Here is a 7,157-nt window from a genome sequence, read left to right as displayed (position 1 = left end):
GCTTCAATCCAAGTATCAACAATTGCTCGAGTTTGATTTTCAAGCTTGGTGGTAATCAAAATACTTGGTCCCATTCCGGAGACACTTATCGTGCTCAAAAGTAGCGCACTAGTGGTTCTGACCAGTCAAATGTTCGTTCAACAGGTAATCAGTCTTGAGAGTAATTTTGAAATCATATAACAAGCTTCATTTCAAAAGGCTAGTATCCTAGGCTTATGAGCCCCGCACATAGGATAGAATTGCGTTGTGTTTGACACATTTCCCATGGGAAAATTGTCAAACGCAACGCAAACGTATCCTATGCGCGGGGCTCTTTAGGGTGAAGCCAGAGTAGACGCGACAGTTCATTGATAATTATTGTTGTTCTTTACCGTGAGTCGCGTCGCTTCGCATCGCACGCCGCGTTTACTCTGGCGGGCACCTTATGGCTGCGACAAGCGTGCAAAGACAGTATAGAAATAGTTATAGAATCATGCAACCGTTTTCAGTACTTGAATGTATGGCCAAATGATCCTAATTTCATTATGATTATTTTTATTTATTTTATTCCAAACGGTCTTTATGCCAAAACATTGGTGTACCAACTCGTCTTGTGATAAAGTCCACTAACGTACTATCTATTCCTTACGAGGCGAACCGGTCCAGGGCCGAAAACCTCATTAATAAAGATATTAGTAGTAGTACTATCTATTCGTTTTAGCTTTACGGGGCTTGCATGGTTTGAATAATTTATGTAATATAAGTACAAGGTGCATGGGGTACAACAAATCTGCAATTTGGCCAGTGTCGTACGTTTTACAACAATGCGATTATATGCTAACAATGAAGTGAATAGAGACAATATATCTTATAACGCATATGTAATTTTGACTGTATGGTATGTCGTTTTTCATTATGCGGGGTCTGTCTGTCTGGGTAAGGAAAAGTTACTCACGAGGTCACTAATTTTGGGCAATTGACCGCAACCTATTTACACACAATAAGATGCACCTATTCGGTATCGACGGGGGTCCTTACAATGTGTATAAATGAATGCTGCTATAGCATTATAATAGGATCTACCCTCGGATCTACCCTACTATCCTCGCTACTATCAGTACTCTTCTTGACTTTTATGCAATCGAGAAACGCATTATTACCGCTAGATGGATGATTCAAGATTTGTTTATATTTCAGATGCTAGTGTACCAGTGTGCCGATGTACCAATACCGACGTCCTAGTGGGAAACATTTTCGTGTAATATTATAAAAAAAATAGACAATGGTTTCAATTATTTAATTATTTATCTGTAATAAAAATGTCTAAAGTATATTAAAACTATAATTATTTACTAAAAAAAAACATATATTTTTAATCCGATGAATCATGTATAAAAATATATTGATATCGTAAGAATTTCATAAAATTAACTTATGGAATTTCATAAGGTTGCTTTATGGAATTAGTAAGGTAAACATAAGATAAACATATATGTTGATTATGAACCTGGTTCATCCAAAGTTCATTCTGGTTCATAAGGCTACCTTATGTTTTTCAAAGTGATTCCTTGTGGCTAATTTTCATAAGGGAAACTTATAAACATCTGAAGGTTATTTACGTGAGTGATAGGTCAATCGAGTATGTTCTGTCAAACTAAATGTAAACAGAGAGAATAAGAGATATCTGTCTCCGTGTTTAGTATGCCGCCCGCTGGAGAGACAACCTTCAGCGCATGGCGAATGTGAGTAAACAGAGAGAAAAAGAGTAATTTCATCTGCGTGTAGCATCCCAAGCAACCAGAAGTTCAGATTTTACTTAAATTTACTCTTAACCGAACTAATTGGTTCACTATGGTTCACATCAAGTTCCAAGCATTCTTAACGAAACTTTAAAGTTCACTTTTACGCTCCCACCATACAAATAATTACTTAAAATGGGAGCTGATTAAGCCAAAATAGCCCTTCTTATCCGAACTTCTGGTTGCTTGGGATGTTGCCTGTTGGTAAGGCACACGAAAAAAAATCTTCATAACGAATGTATTCGGCAAAACACATACATTTTTGCCATTGCGATTTCGTAATGAAACATATACCCAATTGGAATAGATACTATACGACACTGCATAAGATAATCATAACCGAGATCATAACATGAAACTTATACATTTCATGTCAAATGTGCATATGGCTGATTAGCGTCGATAAATAACCTGTATAAGTTAAATTTATGATCGTCATTTGGAAAACAATAACAACATTATTTGGTTCTCAAATTAATTTTATGACAGATAATTATCCCGTTTTCTTTCATTTCCACGTCACTCTAATTTTTAGGCTTTGCTATCCAGCATTTTACGTGCGGTAATGGCCGCCACAATTTAACTCACATTTTGGTAGGATGCATTCGATTTGACGTTTGGCTTGTGTCGTATGACACCGCAGCGATCATCATCATCATGAATTCATCATTATGATGATGAAAACTTATCGTTTTTGTGTCATACGACACAAGCCAAACTTCAAACTGTTTCCACCCTACCAAAAACTGAGTTGGATTGTGGCGGCCATTAGCGCTCGTAAAATGCTGGATTTGTATAATAAACATATTTCCTTTATTTAAATTTCACTACACACTTCATCTTAAATCATCCATAAAACAAGATGCAGGTTTTAATTCAGGTAGACGCATATCATTATGCTAGCGGGTTTTTCTTTGGGCAATACATCTTTTTTTCGTGGGTGCTAACTATGACCGGATCATGATCTGCAGCTGCAGCTCGGGATCTTCAAATCACTGGAACATGAATATATTATTTTCATAGACATAAATTCAATCTTTTCCATAATAATTATGTTACGTACCTGTTTTTCTCTCGAGCAGTTTATGCTGTGCATCGCCATTTTTCGCTATAAGTTATCAAAATATTCATACATAATTGAAAAACGAATATAAATTTTTATGTTACCTTAACTGTAGGCAGGCAGATCGAGCCAAGATTTTCGATCCGTTCCGTGGTGAGTAACCATTCACTGCAGACCGAAATAAAAAACGTTGACTTCGTTGAACCACTGCAATCTATTGAAAAAAATACCGGATCTCCGAGCTGCTCCAGCGCCATGCTGCTTTTTTTCTCAATCCCGATCCTAATCGAAAGTATAAGTTTAGCCTTATACATTTTTACCATTAGGCAAAACTTATATTGCGCATAATCCCCAAAATTTTATTCCCACCTTTGGGTTTCCGCGCCGAGCACTCAGCGCCAGACTCGGCGACAAGGAGATAGTGGTCAAGTTGGTTTTTTTGACAACTGATGTCGATTGGTTGTGTGAGTGCACCGGTGTCAAAAAATAGAGCTTTTAGCTGAAAATTAAATTGTCAAATGCACATTTTGACAGCAATATAGATGTATGAGTGAATAAAATGTGCAAATGCTCTATCGCGGAAGCAGTCGCTGAAGACAAGTCTAGATTGCTTTGAGAATAGGTCGTATGTGCAAACGAGAGATTCTCTTTGATCACGCTCTCTTTCGCTAATATATCGGCTAGTTTTGCATGTTTTCCTACATGTCCACTTCAGCATGATAGACAAAGCTATTGTCTTTGGATATCTGCCAAGAAATTTGGAGTAAACCTTTGTATAGTTTCGTAATAATCGAAAGAGAATCGAGAGACTCTCTTTTGCACATAGGACCTATTCTCAAAGCAATCTAGAAGTGTCAATGGTTTCAGTGACGAAACGAAAAGTTTCAATGCAAAAAGCGATACTTTCTATAGCAAAGCGAAATATAATACATGGACACGCTTAATACATTGAACGCAAATAAGTTACGAAGATTATATGCAGTGGAATGAAATGTATGTTGCTATACATAATAAAGGCCATAAATACAATAAAATGAATAAAATAATTACTTTTTTTTACGTGCATCCTTCAGGGCATGAATTGGCAGTTAATTTGTGCTCAATGACTTTAAAAAGCAATATTATTTATTGAGCAGTTGCAACCGATTAATACATTATGCCGATACGACTTGTTTTGTAAATTGAGATACTGTAATGACACAAATTATAAGTTTTATGTTTATTCGACTGTATGCCACAGATCCACTTTTGAGCTAAATAATTTAAAGCTAAAGAAGGATTCGATAATTTCCATGTATTTTAGTTAAATGCGCTTGAGATGACATGCGCGTTTTTTCTATTTAACTCATCTATTTTTACGTACACCGAAAAAATTCTTTATATTGAATATATTTGTCGCACACATATTTTTTTGCAATTTGGCGACCCAAATACAGTAATCGTTCGCTAATTGGGGCACGACCTCACCCTAACTAGCGAATGCCGTTCGCTAATTGGGGCGCTTTGACAAGCGTCAATGTTGTTTACTTTTTGCATTGAACAAAGGAAAATTTTACGCGCCAGAAAATATCGATCCCGCCAAACACGGAAACAAAACGTCAACGCGTTTTTGACATCACATTCTGACGTTTAGCTGCTTTTTAATTGGGTTTCGCCCCAATTAGCGAACCCCCAACTAAAAAGCGCCCCAACTAGAAAAACCCCAATTAGCGAACGTTCACTGTATATGCAATTTGTACCCACACATAAATTCAATAACTGCATATTAGAGACCACACATACATTTTATTTGATTATAGATTATATTTGTACTTCGCGTGGAGAGTGGTTATGTGTGCACTAATTAGAATCATGAATTAATGATTTTTGCCAATAAAAATGTGTGGAATTTTTGTAGTGTATATTTTGGAATATACACGTTTTTACGCAGATTTTCTTCATAGATTTTTCACGCAATTTATCGAAATCGTCAAAAATACGTGAAAACTTAAAAAAAAAACGATTTTAGTTGAAGTCGTTTTTACGCAAATTCCGGCATAATTAAAGATTGCATATTGTCTGGAACTCGGTCTGGAAACTATAAAAGTAGGTATACTAATGACATTATTTTCCTCAAGAGACAAACATTTATCTCTTCTCGTAGAGAAATAACAACAAATACAATTAAAAACTTTCAGCAAGAAATAACTCTCGAACAGCATTCGAAAGCTATAAAGGTGACGAGTGTTTTTCATTCGACTTGAGTCGTTTTTCAGTGTGCTATCGAGTTTCAATATTGCCAAAACATCTCGTTATTCTTGTACCTCCTCGAGCATACTCGAACGATGAGTCGTTTTCGAGATCGAATCGAACCCCGTAATGCCAAACATGTTCGACTCGATAGAATTACGTTCGAATCGAGATGCGCAATGCCACCCCTGGTTATGTACAGTCGCGATTCGCTGGTTGGGCCACGACCTCAGCCCAACTAACGAATTCGGTTTTTTAGTTGGGTCAACTGACAGCCATTTGAACACGTGTATTTCGACTTGAACATCACAAATTATGTCCAGTGACGCCCAATTCCGTTTTCCGTGTTTACATTGAATTTTGACGTACGGTTGCTTTTCAGTTGGGCCATTGCCCAACCAGCGGAGGCCCAACTAAAAAGTGACCCAAGTATTAAGATCCCAACCAGCGAATCCCGACTGTATATAATTTTTAGACCATCATTTGAAAAAGGTGATAAAAACAAACAAAAAAATTGAATTTTCAAATAATCGAGGATGAACCACACTCTCAAGCGTTCACATATCAAAATTATCAATTGATAAAAACTCGCTAGAGAGTAAAGCCCCAAACGCAATACAACGGAACGGCGACGGAAACGGAAAATTTGACAGTTAGCCCATATATTTTCTACAGATTTGCCGTTCCCGTCGCCGTTCCGTTGTATTGCGTTTGGGGCTTAAGAATTGTTCGATAATTGTACATATCTTGATTCGAAATATTGGTAAATGGTACTTTTAAACTTATTTTCCTATAACACTTATAACCAATGCCAAACATCCGATTGAACTTCATTGTTGACATTAAATTGGTATTAGTTAGGTTTAGGTTTACAATAAAATGATAATTTCGTGTTTATTACCAATCGATTCCAAAATTTGAAAAATTATCGCCGATGACAACTCGCCTACTTTTCACACCTGAGAAGTTATCAAATTAAAATTCCAATAATTATCGTTTGAGAATGATTCACCACAACCCTGACTGATAAAGCCCCTCCAGTAGACTGGCCATGCTACAGAACAATTTCACAGAACGTTGTACGATGACTAAGTGAACTTTTACTTAGCTTTCGGCTAATTTATTAGGAGCTGAATTGTGTATTTTTGGATTTATTGATATAATCTTATCAGCCGAAAACTATATGCCTTGTAAGCCTTGCGAACAAAGGCGCAGAATCCAGATATTGCGAGATAGATTCTTGATTTGATCTAGGATGTTTTCGAGTGGGAAACATTCTCGACACTATGGGCATAGTTTTTCCATTGGCTTTGTCACATACTCATGCAAAGCTTTCAATTTATAACTAAAGAAATGCTAATAGATAACTAAGTTGAAAAGCAGACCAAGTTTCAGTTGGAATGTAGTGCTATGGGAGAAAAATCCTGCGAAATGCGATGCACGTACGAGATTCACTGATGCAACGAAACCGAATGCTAAACTGTTAGCAAGTTTTCAATGGTAAATATTATCATACATAAATATTGTATCACACTGAAGTCGGTTTTTACGTAGAGGATATGGACCGCGTAAATTAAAACAACGTGAAAAACCGCGAAAATCCCAAAATATGTCTGAATGAACCACGGAAATCCCAAGATTCGAGTGAAAAAAATCGTATAAAAAGCGATTCCAGTAACAATAACCGCGTGAAAAGCGACTTCAGTGTACATTGGGTATGAAGCGTTCATCTTTCTTAATCAAATGATCCAAGAAAATTGAAAATCCACCGAGAAACGGCTGAGATATTAACAGTCAAAGTCTATCATATTTTCGTGACGTTTTTCGATTTTTTGCAATCGTAAGGTGTACCCCAATATATAGAAAAGACAGACGTAGTTCTACGTCAAAATTGAACAACCCCCAAACCCCCCTTGCGTTACACTGTTAGATGACTTTACCCATTAATGGGTACTATGTTATTGTTGATATTATTCCCACCGTGAAAAATTCACCCATTTTCTTTAAAAAGCGCCACTACTCATTAAAATGGGTAGTGGCACTTTTTCAAGAAAATGGGTGAATTTTTCACGGTGGGAATAATATCA

General features: G+C 36.6%; 1 long non-coding RNA gene across 1 annotated transcript; it reads right to left on the bottom strand.

Moving 5' to 3' along the window:
• Nucleotides 1-2,566: 2,566 nt before the first annotated feature.
• On the bottom strand, nucleotides 2,567-3,194 carry LOC134202580 (uncharacterized). The gene is made up of 3 exons (XR_009977269.1): nucleotides 2,946-3,194; nucleotides 2,842-2,886; nucleotides 2,567-2,773 (listed from the first exon to the last, which is right to left on the bottom strand). It is a non-coding gene; the product is annotated as an uncharacterized LOC134202580 (long non-coding RNA).
• Nucleotides 3,195-7,157: the final 3,963 nt, after the last annotated feature.

The sequence above is a fragment of the Armigeres subalbatus genome, unplaced genomic scaffold (genome assembly GCF_024139115.2).
Source record: "Armigeres subalbatus isolate Guangzhou_Male unplaced genomic scaffold, GZ_Asu_2 Contig1291, whole genome shotgun sequence".
In the NCBI taxonomy this organism is placed as follows: domain Eukaryota; kingdom Metazoa; phylum Arthropoda; class Insecta; order Diptera; family Culicidae; genus Armigeres; species Armigeres subalbatus.
This window is presented reverse-complemented; position numbering and strand designations above follow the sequence as displayed.